Raw genomic sequence first — 23,901 nt, forward strand, 5'->3', positions numbered from 1 at the left:
AGGGAAAGGAATTTTCTTTTTTTTTTTTTTTTTTTTGAGACAGAGTCTTGCTGTGTCACCCAGGCTGGAGTGCAGTGGCAAAATCTTGGCTCACTGCAAGCTCTGCCTCCTGGGTTCATGCCATTCTCCTGCCTCAGCCTCCTGAGTAGCTGGGACTACAGGCGCCCGCCACCACATCCAGCTATTTTTTTTTTTTTTTTTGTATTTTTAGTAGAGACAGGGTTTCACCGTGTTAGCCAGGATGGTCTCGATCTCCTGACCTCGTGATCTGCCCGCCTCAGCCTCCCAAAGTGCTGGGATTACAGGCTTGAGCCACTGCACCTGGCCGAGAAAGGAATTTTCATTATTTTTTTTTTCTGTGGCAGTGTAGGAAACATGGACACCAAATAACTCTAAAACATTGTATCTATAATTTCTAGTCTGCGTATGCTTTAAGCCTAAGTGCAGTATTATGAACATCAGTTGTGTACAAATACTGTGCTAGCTACTCTCAATTATGATATTAGTTTCTGACATAACCCTGTGTACTAGGTGTGTACTAGTTTTACAGGTAAAGAAACTAAAACTAAAATAGATTAAGTAATTTTCTGAGTTCCTAAAGGTGATTGATCACAAGGCTCTTACTCCAGAACCTGAGCACTTACATAGGTCAGTGATTTTTCATATTCACTATATAAAACTGAAATATTTTCAGAGATATTCATGTGTTCCATAAACATTTGCTTGGATTTTTATTTTAATATACAATCGTCCCCTGGAAAACATGGGTTTGAACTGCGTGGGTCCACTTATACAAGGTGTGTCTTCCACCTTTGCCATCCCTGAGACAGTAAGACCAACTCCTCCTCTTCCTTCTCCTCTTTATCCTGCTTAAAATGAAGATGAGAAGAATGAAGACCTTTATGATGATCTACTCCTACTTAATGAATAGTAAATATATTTTCTTTCCTTACGATAGTCCTAACATTTTCTTTTCTCTAGCTCACTTAATTGTAAGAATACAGTATATAATACATACAACATACAAAATACGTGTTAAGCAACTGTTTATCAGTAATTATAGGGACAGGAGGCAGAGCAATTCTGGGCAGAAGAGGGCAGGTCCCTGTTGAGGGCCCTACCCTCAAGCCTGGAACTGTGGCCCAAAGTGAGAACACACATCCTCATTTTCCCACTTGAATATTGCCTTTTCCAAAACCACCATGGCCTGCCCCACCCCTCATCCTGTGCCCATTAAAAACCCCAGCCTCTGTCACCAGAGAGAGGAGAAGAGGAGAAACACCTGGACATCAGAGACTATGGTCAGAGAGAAGCAGCTTGACTTCAGAGGGACAGTTTGATGGCGTAGCTTCAGAGAGGGGTCCAGCTGGGGATGGCCAGGCTCTAGGGGAAGATTACCTTCTCCCTCCATCACCTTTTCAGCTCCTCTTCTTGCTGAGAGTCACTTTCATCAGCAATAAAATCCCCAGCATTTACCATCCTTCACATTTGTTCATGTGACCTCATTCCTCCTGAACACTGGACAAGAACTCAGGCATGGTGCAAAAGGTGCAAAAGGCTGTCACACTGACAATCCACTGAGCTGTTAACACTTAAGGTATCCGTGGATGGCAAAGCTAAAAAAGCACTGACTGTAACACTCCTTCTGGGGCTTCAATGGCCGTGGGCATCCCCCTAGATGCTGCCGCATGGCCAGTACGAAGTTCATTCCTTCCAGCACCCAAAAGCACTCACCCCAGCTCCTGCACCTGCTCACCTGCGCACTCCCTCTCATGAGGGATTGAGCACAGTGGGTACAACTGAGTGGAGTTCACTCCTGCTGGCATCCGTGCACTCCAGTTCCCACCTGTGAAGGAGTCAGGGAAAATTTCCTGCTTCCGTAAGGCCTCTGATGAATAGTAGGCTTAGTTAAATATTGGGAAAATCAAAAATAATAGTGGAGTTTTGACTGTGTGGGGACTCAGCACCCCAACCCCTGTATTATTCAAGAGTCAACTGTATATTGAGTATATAGTAAATTATTATTCAAACTTTCATAATATTAATAACTGGCACATTCGAATGTACCATGTACAAAATTGTAACATGACGAAGACCAGCAGCACATTAGTTTTTGCTGCCTCACATTCTTTTCTACTTTTGTCACTTCCCCAAATAGAAGCCCATCTTGCCATTTGTCTTCTTTCATATTCTCATTCTTACACAGTTTTAAGATATTTTCTACCAAATCAATGTCTTGTTTCTTTCCTCCCTTCTAAATTTTTTTTATCAATTTCTATAAAACAATCTTGGAAGCAAAGCACCGCTTCTCTTATCTATTCTCAAAACTGCTCCTTTCTCACTTCTGGCATTAATAGAAGCCTGACTTTTTTTGTAATACATGATTCCCCAACAATTTACTGAAATTGGGACTTTTTCTTTTTCCACATAATGTGCACTTAAATTTGAAGAGTGTCACTAAGTATCCTCTTACACCCAATATAGCCTCCATGCCATGAATCTATGTTTAACCATAAAGATTGCTCCGGGTCCCTAAGCCTTTCATATTCATTGACGATTTGAGTATCTGCCTCATGCTTTCCCTCTCTGCTTTATTTCCCACCATCATTACTATTAACTGTTGCATTCATGTGGGTGACTAGAGTTGTAACGTGAATATTCAGTTCTTTGACTTCAGCATCTACAATCATCCTTATCTCCAGGCTTACCTTGTATCAATCTCTCTCTTGCATGGTCACATTATAGATTTAATCATGACTCAGATCTTCTCCAGCTTTGAAATCTTAATGTCTAATGTTATACTGGCTTGTAATTTTACTCACATTATAATTATTATTTGACTTCAAGGAGATCTCCTAATTCTTGGTCATTATATTTTCTCCCAGTATTCTGGAGCCTCTTTGCTTTTATCTTATTTTTTACATTTTATTTTGTATACTAACATATAGCTGTTTCTCTGGTAATGCTCGTTCTGATAGAAGCCAGCTTTTATGTCAGAAGTCTGACCACTATGAGTGCACCATGTTGGAGAGGACACATTAGATGATGCTCCAGTCAACAGACTGAATTGAGCTCCCAGCCAATAACCAGCATCAATTACTAGACAAGTGAATGAGCCATACTAGACATTCAACTCAGTAAAATCTTCAGTTGTCTTTGGCCCTGGCTGATATCAGACTGCAAGTAAATGTGATATCCCAAGCAGGAAGTGCCCAGTTGATTCCTAACCCACAGAATCTGTAAGAATAATAATAGGGTTGCTTTTTTATGCTACTATATTTTACTGATTTGTTAGGCATTGATAATAAAGAACAGTTTCCAATTTCAGCTGAGTCTTCAATGAAATACTTCAATTCATTTACATGTTTTTATTTACTTACCTTTTCCAACCACCTCAATATTAATAACTATGACTTTTATCAAGTCTCCTTGGCTAATCTCAACCCTGATCATGCTTGGATAAATACTCTAACTCATATAAAAGAAAAATTTAGGTCAGATCATTAAGGTGTTATATATTTGAGTTCTCTCCATTCCTACACCATCACCCCACCAGAACTAGGCCCTCTATGCACATCAAACTTCATATTTTTTCTTTACATTCAGAAGGTAAAGTGCCTTTTCAACTGTGCCTTTTACCAGACCGTCTTTATTTCTTTTCTCCTTCCTTTTCCGTGTTTCCTTCCTTCTCTCCCTCCTTCCTTCCTTCTTTTCTCATTTTATTTTTCTTGTCTTTCTTTCTGTTCTTACTGAGAACCTATGTATATGTAAGGAACTATGCTAGACACTATGCTTATAATTATCTGTTCTAAAAAGCTTTGCCCTTATGTAAAGGAGGGCATAATACTTTCACTATTGTGTTCTTCCATAAGCCATCCTGTAATATTGGAGAGTTTTTCCACTTCTTCCACTGTGCTGTTGACATCACTTCATCTCATAAACCTGCTCAATAACTTAACATTTTTTCACTTAGATGAAATTAACGTAACATAAAATTGACCATTATAAAGAGCATCCATATTAAAACTAAGAAATACCACAAATCAATAACCTAACTCACAAATTTTGAAACTAGTAAAAGAAGAGCAAAATAAATAGCAAGCAGAAGGAAATAATACAAATTAGAGCAGAAATAAATAAAACAGGAAGTGGAAGCAATACATAAATCCAACAGTTGCCTCTTGGTAAAGATCAACAAAATTTAGAATCCTTTAGCTAGACTTTCCAGAAAAAAAAAAGAGAGTTGACTCAATTTAATAAAATCAGAAATAAAAGAGACATCGCTACTAGTTTATAGAAAGAAAAAAATAGTATAAGGGAATAGTATAAACAATTATATGACAACAGATTATCTAACCTAAACAGTATGGACAAATTCCTAAATAGATACAAAGCCAACATAGGGAGAAATAGATAATCATTGTAGAACTGAATTGGCAATTTGAATACTTCCCACAGATGAAAGCACAGCACCAGATAGCTTCCCTGATAAATTCTATAAAATCTAAACAAAAATCAATACCAATCCTTCACAAACTCTTTCAAAAATTATATAAGGAGAGAAGACTTGCCACCTTCCATGAGGCTAGTATTACCCTGATAGCAAAACCAGACAAAGACATCATGAGAAAGAAAAAAAAATGAATAGAGATATTTCTTATGAATATTGGCTCATGATTCCTAAAGAAAATACCAGCTACCTGAATCAAGCGAAATATGAAAAAATAAATTATACACAAAGACCAAATGGGATTTATCCTGCACCTCAAGGTTGGTTTGACATCCAAAAATCAATCAGTGTGTTACACCATAGGATGAACAAAAAATAAAAGGCCTTCTTGACACAAGAAAAGCATTTGACAAATTCAACACTTAAGAAACTAGGAAGAGAAGGTAACCTCCTCAAGCTGCTAGAAACCATCTACAAAATACCTGCAGCTAATATCAGAATTAACAGTGAGACTACATGATTTCCCTCTAAGATCAGGAAGAAGACAAAGATGTCTGCTCTTAAAATTCCTAATCAACATTGTACTGGAGGTTCTAGCCAGTGCAATTGCAGAAGAAAAGGCAATAAAAGGCATTCAGACAGCAACAAAAGAAATAAAAGTACATTTGGAGATGACATAATCTTGAATATAGAAAATCCTATGTAATTTATTGAAATCCTGTTCGATGTAATAAACATAAAAACATAATAAAAATGATGCACTTAGAATTAATCTTAAAATGACCCAAACACAAAAATCTATTTACAGTATCATCAAAAAGAATAGAAAACTTGTGAATAAATATATCTAAATAAATGCAAGGCCTGTATACAGAAAACTACAAAGCATCGGTAAAATAATTCAAAGACCAAATTAAAAGGAAAAAACACCTCATGCTCATGGATTGGAAGACATAATATTGTTAAGATGGCAATATTTTAAAAGTTGTTCTACAGATTAAATGCTTTTCCTGCCAAAATCCAAGCTGTCATTTATTTGCATAAATTGATAGGCCAATTATAAAATTTATAATGAAATACAAGTGTAGGTGTATTAGTTCTGTATTGCTTATGAAACAATTTACCATAAAATTAGTTACTTAAACAACACGAATACCAGACTGCATTCCTCTGGAGATGCTAGGATAAATGCACTTCCTCACCTTTTCCAGCTTCTAGAAGCTGCTGCCATTCATTGACTTGTGGATTTATCATTCTGATTTCTATTTATGTTGTTAAATCTCCTTCTTTGAGTCTGACCACACTGTTTTCTTCTTATAAGTATTCTTGTAATTATGTTGGGCCTACCTAAATAATAGTGATAAACACTTCATTTTGAGATAGTTATCTCTATTACATATGCAAAGTCCCTTTTGCCATGCAATGTAATATATTTGGAGGCTCTGGGGATTAGAATATCTGTGGAGGGTGAAAATTCTGTCTACCAGATCAAGAGACTCAGAATAGCCAAAAAATGTATTTTAAAAAGCAAAGTCTCAGGACCCACATTTCCTGGTTTCAAAACTTATCACAAAGCTCTAATAATTAATACTGTATGATACTGGCATAAGGGTAGACATATAAATCAATGAAATATAATTGAGAGTCCAAAAATAAACCCTTAGTTTTATAGTCAGTTGATTTTTGTCAGCCGTGCCAAGATAATTCAATAGGGGAAAATAGTATTTTCATAAAGTGGTGCTGAGACTGCTGAACATGCAAGAGAATGAAAATGGAACTCTGTCTCACAAGATGTAAAAAATGAATATGAAATACATAAAAATCCCTAATTATGAGAGCTAAAACTATAAAACTCTTAGACAAGTGTACTTCTAGAAGTAAATAGAAGTAAACCTTTATGACCTTGAGTTAGGCAATGATTTTATAGATACGAAATCAAAAGAAGGAATGACAAAAGGAAAATAGGTAAGTTGGATTTCATAAAAATTAAAAACTTTGTCATTCAAAGGATATCATCAAGAGACAAACAAAATGGGAGAAAACTTTTAAAAATTATTTATGTGATAAAAAATTTATATCCAGAATATATAAAGAACTACAATTCAAAAATGAGAAGATAAATAACATAATTTAAAAATGTGTAAAAGACTCTAATAGATATTTCTTCAAAGAAGATTAAACAAATGACCAATGCATGCATGAAAAGATGATCAAAATAATTAGTCATCAAGAAAATGCAAATCAAAACTACAGTGAGATATATATCATCACACCCACTAGGATGGCTATAATGAAAAAGATGTAAAATAACAATTGTTTAGAATAGAGAGAAATTGGAATCCTCATACATTGCTGGTGGGACTGTAACATGCCTCTGTGGAAAACAATCTGTCAGTTTCTCAGAATATTAAACATAAAGTTTTCACATGACCAACAATTCTACTTCTGGAGATGCAACCAAAAAAAATGAAAACTTATGAACACACAAAGATATGTGCATGTATGTTCATAGCAGCAATATTTACAATTGCCAGAAAATGGAAACAACCCAATGTCTATCAATTGCTGAATGGATAAGGAAAATTTGTATGTCAATACAATGTAATGCTGTTTGCCGATACAAATAACAAAGTACCGATACATGCTGTAACACAAATGAGCTTTGATTTGATTATGCTAATTATAGAATCTAGACAAAAATGCCACATGTTGTACAATTCCATGAACACAAAATTTCCAGAATTAATAAAGTTTTAGATAATAAATGTAAGATTATTGACAATCTAGGGCTGGGGTGCTGGGGGAATGGAGAGTGACTGTTACGTTGTGTGAGATTTATTTTAGAAGTGGTGAAAATTTTCTAAAATTGCTAGTAGTGATGGTTGCACAACTCTAAATATATTAAAAAATTTTAAATCATGTACTTTAAATGTGTGAATTGTGTATTATGTAACTCACATCTCAATAGATATAAAATGTATAAAATATAGGTTTTATATCTCAATTTAATTTTTAAAAAATTAAATGAAGATTAGAAAGACAGACAACAGCATGCTATGAGAAAGCCACCACGATACTATATAATGCCCAAAGTGTTGTAACTACTCATATTTAATATGCATAATATTCAGAAACCATGTGCACCATAATTCCATGGAATAACTCCACAGGACTTTTAGGTATACCTAACCTGATTTCAAAGTGTACTTTTTCAGTTTCTCTGGGCATGCAGATGCTGATATTAGTATGGGATTATGAAAAGTCTGAAATGAACGCTGTTTATGTTTCAAATTTTCTTTGTATTAAAAAAGAAGAGGAGGTAATTCATGATAACTTTATGGTGAGACAGAGCTTACAGCATGACTGGATCTGGATGGAGCCAAATTAATAAATGAAAACTGGGCCAGGCACAGTGGCTCATGCCTGTAATCCCGGCACTTTGGGAGGCTGAAGGGTGAGGATCACCTGAGGTCAGGAGTTCAAGACCAGCCTGGCCAACATGGCAAAACTTTGTCTCTACTAAAAATACAAAAATTAGCTGGGCATTGTGGTGCACACCCGTGATCCCAGCTATTTGGGAGGCTGAGGCAGGAGAAGAGCTTGAACCTGGGAGGCAGAGGTTGCTGTGAGCCAAGATTGCACCACTGCACTCCAGCCTGGGCAATGGAGTGAGACTCCATCTCAAAAAATAATAATAAAATTAAATGAAAATGGAACATCTTATTTATTATGCAGGGGTTTCTACATGTTTGAGTAAATTCTAACAGCTAAGTGTATCAAGTGTCTAGATTATTAGTGAAACTTTGCATTTTTTCTCAGGCTTTTCACTATATTGCTGGTCCAGGTTTTGTCTATTAGTCTGGGATACATCAGAGGCAATCATGACTTATAAATGAGTGTGTACGAGTGGTACTCCTGGCCAAGTTATTTATACATTTGTTGAGTTTGATAGAAAATTTTAGCCACAGACTTTAACAAACTGAAAAAAATAATCCTAGCTTATACACATAACTCTAGCCTTTGTTTAAGACCATATGCTCTGCCTGGTATTAAGAGAAGAGGTCACTAGCAATTCTAATACCATTCTGTCTGTAATTCATGAAGTCAGCTGGATGAATGGCAAGGAAAGCTAAAAAAAAAATGATTCATCATCTTTGTTGATACTGAACTTATGCAAAGCCCATAGAGTACCACAAAGCCACTTAGATGCATTTTCCATGAAAAGAAATGGCATCACTGAGGATTCCAGGCCAAGAACAAAGTAGTAGAGAAAAGCGTGCTGCTTCAGCTGAAGAATTTCAAAGATAATTTAATCTCCAAAGGACATCTCACAGACTGAATTCAGAACATCACTTAGCATATGCAGTCATGTTGTGCTGCTACTATATCAAGAAGATTGCTCATGCTGATTGAAAAGAATGAAAAACATAGTAACTAATGAAAAGTTAGAATGTCTCCTTCATGTCTCCACCATTTGCCTAAGTAGTCTGTCTTCTTATATGTTGATAATCACTAATGATATCAAGTATAGCTAATAAAATTACTTATATTTTGAAATCTGACAATATACAACAGCAAATTTTATTTAACTCCAAACAAACTCCCTATTTAAATGAAGGATCCTCAGAAATATTGAAATAAGCCAAATATTTTCAATAGTAATTTACGTTGGAAAAAATGATGTTAATGGAAAGAACAGATAATTAAAGGACATCTCAACACTGTTATCTGACATATGCTTTAAACTAGTTTAGAACAGCAATATCCAATAGAAACATAATATGAGCGTCATATGTAATTCTATTTTCTAGAAGCCACACTAAAAAGGTAAAAGGAAATAGGTTGAATTATTTAATAGTATATTTTATCTAACCCAATATATCTAAAATATTAACATTTAAAACATATACCCAATATAAATATTAATTAGATATTTTACATTGTGTTTTCATAATATGTCTTCAGAACATGCCAATTATTTTAAATTTATATTACATCTCAATGTGGGCAGGCCACATTCTAAATGTTTGATAGCCGCATGTCATTAGTGGCTCATGCATTGTACAGCACAGGCTAGATTGTATAAGATATACAATAGAATATCTTCTCATTTAACATCAATAATTCCATATTGGTCATTGGTCAGCATTTGGCTATGATACTAAATAAAGCACATCCAGAGGGCAATTGAGAAGTAATTTAGCGTGGCATCTTTTTAACTGTGAACTACTGAGTAGAAGATTTGAATATGAATGTGGAATTAGATTTTTGAGTCTCAACACTATTATTGTTCCTCTGTCCTGCTTACTGATAGCTGCAATGACAAAAGATATAACTTACTGAAATGTCCTATTCTTATTTTAATTATTTAATAATTTGTTGATTACACAAATGTCTATTGGTAATCAAGGCCTCTTGAGCATGGAGGTATGGCTATGTCATTGGTTTTGTTCTTCCTCATTTATGTTTTCTGAGGATGCTCATTGACATCAATGTACTGAGTGCCTTATCCCAAGGCATCTTATGGTTGACCAGAGAATGGGTAAGTCTTAAATAAAGGACATCTTAAGGAACACAGAGTTAGAGACCAGACAAATTATTGGTACGGTTAAATTTAGCACCTTGCATATGGATAGGGTGAACTTTGCTGCCAAGCAGGCTGAGGCATGAACTACAGCAAGGATATCACTAGATTACTTAGTCAACACAGACAAGAAACTACTGAAAATCAGAATTTGGGGCCTTGGGATTATGCTAGGCTTCAAAATTTAAACAGTTCTAAACTAGTTTAAATTGAGTTTGGGGATAACTTGGGAACTGAGAAATCACAATCTTCAGTGCCCCTCATTACACAAGTAAGAAACCTAGATAGTGTTGCGGGAAGTCAGGGACCATGAACGGTGGGACTGGCTGAAGCCATGGCAGAAGAACATAAATTGTGAAGGTTTCATGGACATTTATTAGTTCTCCAAATTAATACTTTTATAATGTCTTACACCTGTCTTTACTGCAATTTCTGAACATAAATTGTGAAGATTTCATGGACATTTATCACTTCCCCAGTCAATACTCTTGTGATTTCCTATGCCTGTCTTTACTTTAATATCTTAATCCCATCATCTTAATAAGCTGAGGATGAATGTCGCCTCAGGACACTGTGATGATTGCGTTAACTGCACAAATTGTTTAAACAATATGAAATCTGGGCACCTTGAATAAAGAACAGGATAACAACGATGTTCAGGGAACAAGGGAGATAACCTTAAAGTCTGGCTGCCTGTGGGCCGGGTGGAACAGAGCCATATTTCTCTTCTTTCAAAAGCAAATAGGAGAAATATCACTGAATTCTTTTTCTCAGCAGGGAACATCCCTGAGAAAGAGAATGCGTTCCCAAGGGGAGGTCTCTGAAATGGCCGCTTTGGGAACGTCTGCCTTTTATGGTTGAAGATAAGGGATGAAATAAGCCCCAGTCTCCCGTAGTGCTCCCAGGCTTATTAGGATGAGGAAATTCCCACCTAATAAATTTTGGTCAGACCAGTTGTCTGCTCTCAAACACTGTCTCCTGATAAGATGTTATCAATGACAATATGTGCCCGAAACTTCATTAGCAATTTTAATTTCACCCTGGTCCTCTGATCTCACCCTGCCTCCATTTGCCTTGTGATGTTTTACTACCTTATGAAGCATGTGATCTCTGTGACCCACACCCTATTCGTACACTCCCTCCCCTTTTGAAAATCACTAATAAAAACTTCCTGGTTTTACGGCTCAGGGGGCATCACGGAACCTGCTGACATGTGATGTCTCCCCTGGACACCAAGCTTTAAAATTTCTCTCTTTTGTACTCTTTCCCTTTATTTCTCAGACCAGCCGACACTTACGCAAAATAGAAAAGGACCCACATGAAATATCAGGGGCTGAATTTCCCCCAATAAGATACTACTTTTAACTCTTTCTTCCTATTTACCACTCAGGACTGTCAATTTCACCACCAACAGTGAAGACCCCTGCTATAATCTGTCATGGCTTCTACTATAATTTTCTTTTTTTTTTTTTTTTTGAGACAGAGTCTCGATCTCAGCTCACTGCAACCTCTGCCTCCCAGGTTCAAGCAATTCTCTGCCTCAGCCTCATGAGTAGCTGGGATTACAGGCATTTGCCACCATGCCTGGCTAATTTTTGTATTTTTAGTAGACACAAGATTTCACCATTTTGGCCAGGCTGGTCTTGAACTCCTGACCTCGTGATCCACCCACCTCTGCCTCCCAAACTGCTGAGATTACAGGCATGAGCCACCGCACCATGACAATTTTCTCTTTTATCAACTATCTTCAGTATTTAGTATTATTCTTGGCTTGGTGATATGGTTTGTCTCTGTGTTCCCACTTAAATCTCATCTTTAATTGTAATCCCCACATGTTGAGGGAGGGACTTGTTGGGAGGGGATTGGATCATGGGTGCGGTTTCCCACATGCTGTTCTTATGATAGTGAGAGAGTTTTCACAAGATCTGGTGGTTTTATAAGTGTCTGACACTTTCCTCTGCCTTTGTTCTCTCTCCTGCCACCTTGTGAAGAGGGTCCCTGCTTCCCCTTTGCCTTCCTCCCTAATTGTAAGTTTCCCGAGGCCACCCCAGTCATGTAGACCTGTGAATCAGTTAAACCTTTTTTGTTTATAAATTACCCTTCCTTGGGTAGTATCTTTATAGCAGTGAGAAAACAGACTAATACAGAGATTTGGTACCAGCAGAGTGGGGTACTGCTATAAAGATAACCTGAAAAATGTGGAAGTGACTTTGGAACTGGTTAACAGGCAGAGGGTGAAATAGATAGGAGGGCTCAGAAGAAGACAGGAAGATGTGGGAAAGTTTGGAACTTCCTAGATACTTGTTGAATGGCATTGACCAAAATGCTGATCGTGACATGAACAATGAAGTCCAGGGTGAGGTGGTCTCAGATACAAATGAGGAACTTATTGGAAACAGGAGGAAAGGTCACTTGTGCTATGCTTTAGCAAAGAGACTGGCAGCATTTTGTCCCTGTCCTAAAAATTTGTGAAAATTTGAACTTGAGAGATTATTTAGGGTATCTGGTGGAAGAAATTTCTAAGCATCAAAGCATTCAAGAAGTGACCTGACATTTCCTGAAAGCATAGAGTTATATGTGCACAGAAATAGATAATTTGAAATTGGAATTTATGTCTATAAGGGAAGTAGAGCATAAAATTTTGGAAAATTTGCAGCCTGACCATGTGTTAGAAAACAAAAACCCATTTTCTAGGGAAGAATTCAAGCCAGCTGCAGAATTTTGCATTAGTAACAAGGAGCTGAATGTTAATAGCCAAGACAATAGGGAAAATATCTACAGGGCATGTCAGAGATCTTGGTGGCAGCCCCTCTCATCACAGGCCTGGAGGCCTAGGAAGAAAAAACGGTTTAATGGGCCAGGCCCAGGTCTCTGCTGCTCTGGGCAGCCTCAGGACTTGGTACCCTAAGTCCCAGATGCTTTAGCTCCAACAGTGGATAAATTGGGCCAAGGTACAGCTCAGGGCATTGCTTCAGAGGATGCAAGCCCCAAGCCTTGGCAGCTTCCACATGATGTTGGTATGCAGAAGATAAGAGTTGAGGTTTGGGAACCTCCATTTGGATTTCAGAGGATGTATGGAAACTATTGGATGTCCTAGCAGAAGTTTGCTGCAGGGGTTGGAACCCTCATGGAGAACCTCTGCTAAGGCAGTAAGGATGGGAAATGTGGAGTTGGAGCACCATACAGAGTCTCCATTGGGGCACTGCCTAGTGGAGCTGTGAGAAGAGGGTCACTCTCCTCCAGACTCCAGAATGGTAGACCCACCAACAGCTTGCACTGTAATCTGGTGTGGCTGTGTCTCTACCCAAATCTTGAATTGTAGCTCCCATAATTCCCTCATGTTGTGGGAGGGACCCAGTGGGTGGTAACTGAATCATGGGGGCCAGTCTTCTCCATGCTGTTCTTGTGATAGTGAATAAGTCTCACGAGATCTGATGATTTTTATAAAGGGAAGTTCCCCTGCACATGATCTCTCTTGCCTGCCACCATGTAAGACATGACTTTGTTCCTCATTTGCCTTCTGCCATGATTGTGAGGCCTCCTCAGCCATATGGAACTGTGAGTCAATTAAACCTCTTTCCTTTGTAAGTTACCCAGTCTCAGGTATGTCTTTATTAGCAGTGTAAGAATGGACTAATACACACCGTGTGCTGGGAAAAGCCACAGGCACTCAACACCAGCACATAAAAGCAGCTGCTTTCATGGGAATTATGAGAGAGGGAATTATGGGAGCTACAATTCAAGATTTGGGTGGAGACACAGCCACACCAGATTACAGTGCAAGCTGTTGGTGGGTCTACCATTCTGGGGTGTGGAGGAGAGTGACCCTCTTCTCACAGCTCCACTAGGCAGGGGCTGTAATGTGCAGAGCCAAAGGGGTGGAGCTGCCCATGGGAGTCCACCTGTTGCATTAGTGTGCCCTGGATGTGAGATATGCAGTCAAAGGAAATTTTGGAGCTTTAAGATTTTATGACTGCCCCACTGAGTTTCAGACTTACATGGGGCCTGTGGCCCATTTGTTTTGGTCAGCTTCTCCAATTTGAAATGGGAACATTTACTCATTGCCTATACCCCCATTGTATTTTGGAAGTACCTAACTTGCTTTTGATTTTACAGGCCCCTAGTTGGAAGGTACTTGCCTTGTCTCAGATTTGACTTTGGTTGTGGACTTTTGAGTTAATGCTGACATGAGTTAAGACTTTGAGGAACTGTTGGGAAGGCATTACTGGCTTTAAAGTGTGAAAAGGACATGAGATTTGGAAGGGGCCAAGGGCAGAATGATATTGTTTGGCTCTGTGTCCTCACCTAAATCTCATCTCAAATTGTAATCCCCACGTATCAAGGGAGAGACCTGGTGGGAGGTGATTGGATCATGGGGGTGGTTTCCTTAATACAGTTATTGTGATAGTGAGTGAGTTCTCACCAGTTTTGGTTGTTTGATAGGTGTCTGGCACTTTCCCCTGAAATTTCTGTCCCTTTCTTGCCACCTTGTGAAGAAGGTGCCTGCTTCCCCTTTGCCTTCTGCCATGATTGTAAGTCTGAGGCTTCTCCAGCCATGTGGAACTGTGTGTCAATTAAATATTTTTTTGTTTTTAAATTACCCATTCTCAGGTAGTATCTTTATAGCAATGTGAAAACAGACTAATACACTTGGACCAATGAATAAAAACTTGTATCTTCCCTCATAACTCATATTAGAAATACACTGTATCTAAATTTTAGGAAGAACTTTACTCATTTTTTTTTCTTTTGTTATGAAACAATGGCTAAATTTGGGCTGTAGTAGAGCATAAGAACACAGTTGTATGGATTGGTTACTAATTAAGTAAATACACAGAATGACTATTTTTTTTTTTTTGAGACAGCGTCTTGCTCTGTCATCCAGGCTGGAGTGCCATGGCACGATCTTGGCTCACTGCAACCTCTGCCTCCTGGGTTCAAGCAATTCTCCTGTATCAGCCTCCCAAGTAGCTGGGATTACAGGAGTGCACCACTATGCCTGGCAAATTTTTGTATTTTTAGTAGAGGTGGGGTTTTACCCTGTTGGCCAGGCTGGTCTCAAACTCCTGACCTCAGGTGATCTGCCTGCCTCGGCCTCCCAAATTGCTGGGATTACAGGCATGAGCAACTGCACCCAGCCTAATGTTTTTAATGTAAAGTATAGCATACTCTATACTGCCTAAACCTAGTCCCTATCTATATATAGCACTGAGCAGAAGAAACAAATATTTTACTGAAAAAGAAAAATGTATGGGATCACTAATTATATGCAGTGCATGCAGTTACAAGATTTTGTTGGCATATGCTTGAATATGTTTTGTTTGTTAGTAGAAAAATATACCGAATCAGTGGAATTAGACAATTAGGACTTTATGAATAAAACACATCTTGGTCATCAGGGTATAGAGATCCAGGCCAGACAATAAAGAAAATGATATTCTTCATATCTACATTTATGTGACAATAGAAGTAAAGCCAGCAAAAAGGAACATAGCTGGATACAAAGTAAAAAAGAGGTTTTGATCATGAATAAACTCTGCCTGTGCCCCCCACTTGTTGCCCCAGTTACTGCTTGTCTTCATGCTCATGACATGATAATGGACAAAGCTGTGGGCCAGTTAGATCAGTAGTAAAGAGGTATGAACCCATAAATATTTCTTACAAGGTTGCCTCAAGAGAAGGACTAGGGTGAAGTTCAAGTGAAGTTTATTTTTTGTTTCCTTTCTGCCATAGTCTACATCATCTAATTTCTAGTCACAACAACTCTATTCATGGCAGATATAGATTATTAAACAATAGAACTACTGCTTCTCATCATTATGCTCAGTTGGATTTTCTTGTTGCTGTGTTTGACAGTCTACTGCCTAAAAATCTGTTTCTCTCTGTTGTTTTCATAGAAGACCAAGCCCTTCTAGTTTTCGCTGAGGAAAATGTGACCTGGTTGAAAAATGCCAAATATAAACAATATCATATGGAATCTTTCTAAGAGGCACAGCACATAGGTCATATATATTTGTGTTATAAATGAGCCAATAAATTATTATATTTCCCATATGATACAAGAGGCAGATGGATAGAGGTAGGATTATCTTTATGAAAGAAATAAGGAAACAGATTTTAATGTTTAGTCTAGTTGAAATATGGAGGAAGGACAGAATCTGAGGAATAAAATTGGCTGAGCACAGAGTCAGGAATAAGCATCAGGTAACTAAAGCCTTGCATTTAAAGTCACATAAAAATGTAGAATATCTAGAAATTCATCCTGACTTTTTTATAAGTAATTCCGCCCTCAAGGGAATGTGGGCAAAATTGGGAAGATTGTTAGTGTTCCAAGGCTGTCAATATTAAAAGGCAAATTCTGACAATATTTTGAAGTTGTACAATTAGACACCCAAATGGAAAACATGTTGACACCAGTTGTTTTGAAGACGCCAGAGGGTGGCAATAAGTTCAGTTTTTAATTGACTATACCTAGCAAAGTGGGTAGAGAGAAAGAAGATTAAGAGTAGATACTATAAAACATTGAATTAAGTTAAGGCCTATACTGATCATATATATACATATATATATATATATATATATCTACACACACACACACACAGATACATATGTATATACATATATATGTGTGTGTGTGTATATATATATATATATAGAGAGAGAGAGAGAGAGAGAGTTGAGAAACTATCTTAAAACATGTTGTATTATTATTTCCTTGCAGGCAAACAACTATAGAATCTAAATAAAAAGTTCTGACCATCAAACTGTAACTTGGTTCAATTCACTGAATGTTAATTGAGTTAAAATATGTTTAGAGTCTTCAGATTTTCAAAAATAATTACTAGATTGGGAAATGCCATTTAAACAAACCATTAAAACTAACTGGGTGGCTGGGTGCAATGGTTCATGCCTGTAATCCCAGCACTTTGGGAGGCTGAAGCAGGTGGATTTCATGAGTCCAGTTTAATCAGCCTGGCGAAATGCCTTCTCTACAAAAAATATAAAAATTACCCTGGTGTGGCATTGTACACTTATAATCTCAGCTACTTGGGAGGCTGAGGTGGGAGGATCACTTGAGCCTGGGAGGCAGAGGTTGCAGTGAGCTGAAATCATGCCACTGCACTCCAGCCTGAGCAACACACCGAGACATCATCTCAACAACAACAACAGCAACAACAACAACAACAACAAAAAGTATTGGGAACATACATTTTCCATTGATAAAATTTTAAGAAATTAAAAACTTCATTTTTTAGAAAATATATGAATGTCCCACCCACGTTAAATGTGTGGATTCTGTGCAAGAAGAGCTAAACGGCTGTATAGTCTTTCAGTTTGAGGATCCCCTGTGATCTCCAAGTATACTAAAAGAGACTAGGATAATCAATTGCAGTGTTATTATACATTACCCTGTCATTTAAGTTACTAATTTTTGTACTCAAGTTACGTAACGGATTGACCATGTTTGAAAGAATACAGTACTATTTTGGAAATCCTGGCCTGTATTTGCAACGTCCTAGTTGATATCGTCCTTTGAGTATCTGATAACCTAAACCTAATATGTACTCAACCAAGTTCTTCATCTCCAAATCTACTCCACTTATAGTCTTTCCCTTTCTCTTAATTAATGGCAACTCTGACCTTTCATTCCTCACCCAAAATATCTTGCTATAATTCTTGACCTCTTTCTCATATCCAATATATTGTTTGTCATTAAATCTTATCAGCTATACTTTTGAAATATATTCCAGATTTGACTACATGATTTCCACTGCCATTACCTTGGTCCAAACCACCAACATCACTCCCTAGATTACTGTAGTAACTTATTAACTGGCCCCCCTGACTCTGCACTTGCCTCCCTTTAGTCTAATCTCAACACAAAGCCGAGTGATCCTCTCAAAAGTAAATCATATTATATGAGTCCTCTGTGTAAATTCCTCCAATGACTTCCAACCTCATTCAGAGTAAAAGCCAAAATCTTCATTATGGCTTAATGGGCCCTGAGTCATCTGGTCCCCTTCCATCCCTCACCTCTCTGGCTTCATATTTTATGACACTCATTTTGCAAACTTCTTAATCTTATTTAATTTTCACTATTATTTATCACTTGAAAGCCACTTTTGCTGCATCTAAAAAAATGTTATTTTGTATTTGGTGCTTTCAAAATTATCAACTTTAACATATTTTCTAATTCTCATCATTTGGTTTTTGACATGAATATGTTTTTAAATTTCCAAATGTATGCTTTAGCATTATCTGTTTATAACTGATTTCTAATTGGAATGCATCATGGTCAGAAAATACAGTCTGGGTGATGCTGAATTCTTTGTAAGTTGTTAAAGAGGTTGATAGCCTAATATCAGGTTAACTTTTATATGTTTCATATGTGCCTGAAAAGAAAGTGAATTTTATAATGTGGGGTATAGGAGTAAGCTTGTCAAATTTTTTGCTCAAATCTTTGTCAGTTTATTTATAATTGTTATTACTAATTTATTAGGATTTCTTTTAACTTTTATCTTAGGTACATGGGTACATGTGCATGTTTTCTACATAGGTAAATTGCATGTCACAGGAGTTTGATGTATAAATTATTTTGTCACCCTGGTAATAAGCATAGTACCTGATAGGTAGTTTTTTTATCCTTACCCTCCTCCTACCCTCTACCTTCAAGTATGCCCCAGTGTCAGATTTTCTTTCTGTTTTATTTTCCATAATATTTTAATTTTTATTGCATCATTCTGCAATTTTTCCTCGATTGTTTTCCTCTCTTTTTTGCTGTTATTTGACTTGGTGTTTTATTTCTCCTGCTTCACTTTTTCTTACTGTTTACTGGTTCGGAAAATATACAATGTATTTCTACAAATTGTTATACTTGTAATTGTCAATATGCCTGACTTAACTTGAAGTAATGTTAGTCATTATCTTTAATATCCTTCTGAATAATACAATATAAGAACCTTAGATACTTTAACTTTGTTTATTACTCATCTTGGCTTGTTATGATAAAAGAATAACAAATAGTCTAAGACTTAGTGAATTTTAAGCTGAGTTGACTGCTGGGCAAGGCACAGAAAATCTGATCCAGCATGGAGGGGTTGGCTATGGGATAGGGCCTTCATATTACTGTCAAAGAATATCCCCAAGACAGTTCGCGCATTGGGTATTTACATTTAGGCATGAAAAAAGGAGAGCAGCCCTTGTGAAGATTGCCTCCCAGAACAAAGGCAAGGGTAGAGTTTAGAAAGTTGAAAAGAAGCAAATTTGAATAGTCCTGGAGTCTCCTGGGGAAGTAGTTCAGCTGGATCTAGCCAGTTTCCAGAAAGGGAGCATAGCACTTGGCTGATGTCAGCCTCCTAGCTGCAAGGCTGTTCCCAGGGCTCACATTAAGTATGCAGACTTTGGCCTTTAGTATGCATATTATCTTGTATTGTTTCTGGACTTAGAGACTACTTGATCTATTTTCTCATTGCTTATAGAAAGTAGTTGTCCTCTAGACTTTCTTTGGCCAACCTACAGCTATGTAAATACCTTAGGGTTGGGGCTCTTCTCTGTCTTGTTTCCTATCCACCCTGCAGGCCAAGGTAGGCCACTCTCTGTGGGAACTTTCGATGTCGTGCAAACAAAACATCTATGCTCTATATAGCCATGGAATAATAAACATTTGGGGAATTGCATGCTGTCTGCTAATTGCCTAAATATATGTCTTTTCTCATCAACTGTATGTTGTTTCTGTAATGGTGTGTATCTACGGATACATTGCATGACAAAAGACAAAAAACATAATCTTACAAAGCTAAGTGATTGCTTAGTTGAAACAAATATTTTTGTCTGTTCAGAACTGGTTGGTTGTGTTGGAGCTCAGGCACAAACCTACTGGTGAGCCCCAAATCCTTTTAGTTTACATGTTCACTATTTGGGTATTTTACTGCTGATTCTGTTAGTGTTTGCTCTGATTCTTTTTCTTCTAAGATACTAGATGTTGGCTATTTTACAACCTGCAGGCTCAGGGTCATACAGAAATCAAGTTGATATGCTGAAGGTTGAGTGAAAATTTTCTTTTTAAACATTTTTTTAATTTTAAAATATTTTGGCTCTACCATTTTTACATTCTCCCAAATAGGACACTATTCATTTATACCAACAAATTTTGTTTAGATTTATCCACAGGGTTACATTTTTGATCATCATTCCTCTTGACTCTTAGACTTAACTTCTGAGATCACATGCTTTCATTCTTGAAGTAAATCTTTTAGACATTTGATCGATGAGTATTTTGATGATAAACTAAGTTGAATGAAAAATCCTTGTGGAGCAAAAAACAAACAACTTCATTAAAAAGTGGAAAAAGAACATAAATACTTTTCAAAAGAAGACATAAACATGGCAAACAAGCATATGAAAAATGCTCAACATCACTCACCATAGAGAAATGCAAATCCAAACCACAATGAGATACCATCTCGCACTAGTCAGAATGGCAATTATTAAAATGTCAAGAAATAACAGATGCTGTCGAGGCTGCAGAGAAAAGTGTACGATTATACATTGCTGGTGGGAAAGTAAATTCATTCAGCCACTAGGGAAAGCAGTGTGGCATAGAAATAAGAATAGAAATAGAAAAAGAAAAATAATCAAAATGGCTATTATTAAAATGTCAAAAAATAACACATGCTGGTGAAGTTGTGCAGAAAAGGAATGCTTATACACTGTTGTTGGGATTGTAAATTAGTTCAACCCTTGTGGAAAGCAGTATGGTGATTCCTCAAAGAACTAGAAACAAAACTACCATTTGACCCAGCAATCCCATTACTGGGCATATACCGAGTTCTACCCAAAAGACACATGCACACGTATGTTAATCTCAGCACTACTCACAATAGCAAAGACATGGATTCAACCTAAATGCCCATTGATGGTAGGTTGGATAAAAAAAAAATGTGGTACATTTACACCATGGAATATGATGCAACCAAAGGAAAAAATGAGATCATGCCCTTTGCAGGAACATGGTTGGTGCTGGAGGCCATTATCCTCATGGAACTAATGCAAGAACAGAAAAACAAATATTTCATCTTCTCACTTCTAAGTGGGAACTAAATGATGATAACATGTGGACACACAGAGGTGAACAAAACACTGAGGCATACCTGAAAGTGGAGGGTGGGAGGAGGAAGAGCAACAAAATAAGTAATTATCCGTTACTAGTCTTAGTACCTGGGTGACAAAATAATCTGTACAATATGCCCTTTGTGACACAAGTTTACCTATATAACAAACCTGCACATGTACCCCTGAACCTAAAATAAAAGTTAAAAAGACAGTTACAATAAAAAAGGCTTTATTTAATTCAAGAACAAGATGAAATGACTAGGCTACTAGCTTGTGGCATGTGGTATAATGTCGAAATATACTTAAGATAAAAAATAATGATCCAAGTACTATTGTACTTCCCTCTACCCCAACAAAGTAAAAGCCTTCTAATAGTGACAGGAGAATAACAAGTTTCTTTTAGTAGCAAGCACAGGAAACTAATTCTAGTGTTTCAGCAAAACGTCAAGTACACTGAAAGGGTACTGTTGTTTCTCACAGTTTTGAAGAATGATTTTAATAGCCAAGACTCAGGAAAGGCTGCAATTATGGTGGATGTGGGACTCTAGCAGCAGAAAACTGTGAATGTTCTCCCTCAAATTTTGACATTGACATGATTTGGCTCTGAAGACTCTCAGTCTTGGTTTAAAGGTGTTTAAATACCCTTAAGAGAATTGTATTTGGTCTATGGATCAGTCAGCTATGGTGACGTTCATTTAATTATTTGCACTGATTTTCTTTCCGTTTTGAGGTTGTTTCAAGGAAAAGGAGAATTATTATAAATCAGATGGCTACCTCAAGAAGAGTTTACTGTAGGTTGATAGTTAAAGTCTGTGATTTCAGTGAAGTTCAAGAGAAGTGGGAGATGATAAAGAGTAATTTAAACCATTTCAACATCCATTGAGATTCCATTTTTCTTAAAATGCCTTATGCTAGAAATAAGTGATATAAAGATGAGTACACCCAAGGCCCAATTTGCCCTTCTGCTCTTCCTTGCCACCAGGCCTAGTGCTACATTTTTACATCTCTGCACGACATCTATAAGGCATCCTTCCAGAGTGCCTGCTTTTGATAATCATCAAATTTAGGCAAGCCAATATCTGCAGATCAGGTAGAGAAAGTGTGTTGGGAAGGTATATGTGTAAAACAGTGTGGCGATTCATACAAAAGAGAAAGGGAACTAAGAGAAGAAATCATGAATGAAGTAACGCTGTAGCATCTTGATAGATGGTGTACAGAAACTACTGGCCATTTACCATAAATCATTTTTGTCTTCTTAGGCATATAACTAAACTACATGTCTCAGTCTCCCTTGCAATTTGATATGGTTATTTGACAGTTAGAGCCAATGGAACATGAGAGAAAATGTTGTGCTGTAGCAGGACAAGCCGCAGACCAAACCCCTCAGACACCAAGTTAAAGAAGGAAGGGCTTTATTCAGCCGGGAGCTTTGGCAAGACTCAATGTCTCCAACAACCAAACTCCCCGAGTGAGCAATTCCTGTCCCTTTTAAGGGCTCACAACTCTAAGGGGGTCCATGTGAGTGGGTAGTGATCAATTGAGCAAGCAGGGGGTACATGACTGGGGGCTGCATGCACCGGTAATTAGAACGGAATAGAACAGGACAGGGATTTTGACAGTACTTTTCTATACAATATCTGTAATCTATAGATAACATAACCAATTAGGTCAGGGGTCGATCTTTAACTACCAGGCCCAGGGTGTGGCACCAGGCTGTCTGCTTGTGGATTTCATTTCTGCCTTAGTTTTTACTTCTTCTTTCTTTGGAGGCAGAAATTGGGCCTAAGACAATAGGAGGGGTGGTCTCCTCCCTTAGTGCCATATCACTAATCTTTTTATATAAGCTCCTTTCCTATTATTTTTTCATATAACTCACTCTTATGGCAACCACCAAGCTGCACTTGGAAGATGTATGTTGACTATGGTAGAGCTGCTATCATCCTGGATCCCTGAATAACTGTGAAGCAGAATATTCCAGCAATCCAGAACCACTCTGAACTGTTAAATCCATGGTGTATTAGTCCGTTCTCACGCTGCTATGAAGAACTACCTGAGACTGGGTAATTTATAAAGGAAAGAAATTTAATTGACTCACAGTTCTCCATTGCTGGGGAGGCCTCAGGAAACTTACAATCATGGTGGAAGGTAAAGGAGAAGCAGGAACTTTCTTCACAGGGCTGCAGGACAGAGTGACTGCAACCAGGAGAAATGTCAGATGCTTATAAAACCATCAGATCCCATGAGAACTCACTCATTAACATGAGAATAGCATGGGGGAGACTGCCCCCATGATCCAATTACCTCCACCTGGTACTGACCTTGACAAGTGGGGATTATAACAATTCAGAGTGAGATTTGGCTGGGGACACGAAGCCAAACCATATCACATGGGAATTTAACTTTTAATATGTTAGGTCGTTGTTTTTTTTTTTAATTTTTTAGTCTATTTGTTAATACACACTACTTTCCCTTATGTAGAAATTAGTACCATAAAAAAGGAATTACTATAACAAAAGTCTAAAGCATGCATCACTGGCCTTAATGGCAATGACAATATGTAGCAGGCTGGGAAAATAGACTCCCAAGTTTCATATGGTTAAAACATTAGGCAAAGCCATCTTTCAATATTTTGAAACTAAAACAAAGGTATATGTGCCTATATCTCTAGCAGAACTGATTATTAAGAGACAAAATATTAGTGCCAATATGTCACTATGGGCTGACAATTACTTGCTACATTTAGCAAGAGGAAGCT

The 23,901-nt window shown here is 37.5% G+C and overlaps 1 long non-coding RNA gene across 1 annotated transcript; it reads right to left on the bottom strand.

Annotated features, from left to right (window-relative positions):
• Window positions 1–836: 836 nt before the first annotated feature.
• On the bottom strand, window positions 837–23,273 carry LOC129476326 (uncharacterized). The gene is made up of 3 exons (XR_008654909.1): window positions 23,242–23,273; window positions 1,757–1,846; window positions 837–869 (listed from the first exon to the last, which is right to left on the bottom strand). It is a non-coding gene; the product is annotated as an uncharacterized lncRNA (long non-coding RNA).
• Between the last annotated feature and the right edge of the window lie 628 nt (window positions 23,274–23,901).

This window comes from Symphalangus syndactylus, chromosome X (genome assembly GCF_028878055.3).
Source record: "Symphalangus syndactylus isolate Jambi chromosome X, NHGRI_mSymSyn1-v2.1_pri, whole genome shotgun sequence".
NCBI classification, from domain to species: Eukaryota; Metazoa; Chordata; class Mammalia; order Primates; family Hylobatidae; genus Symphalangus; species Symphalangus syndactylus.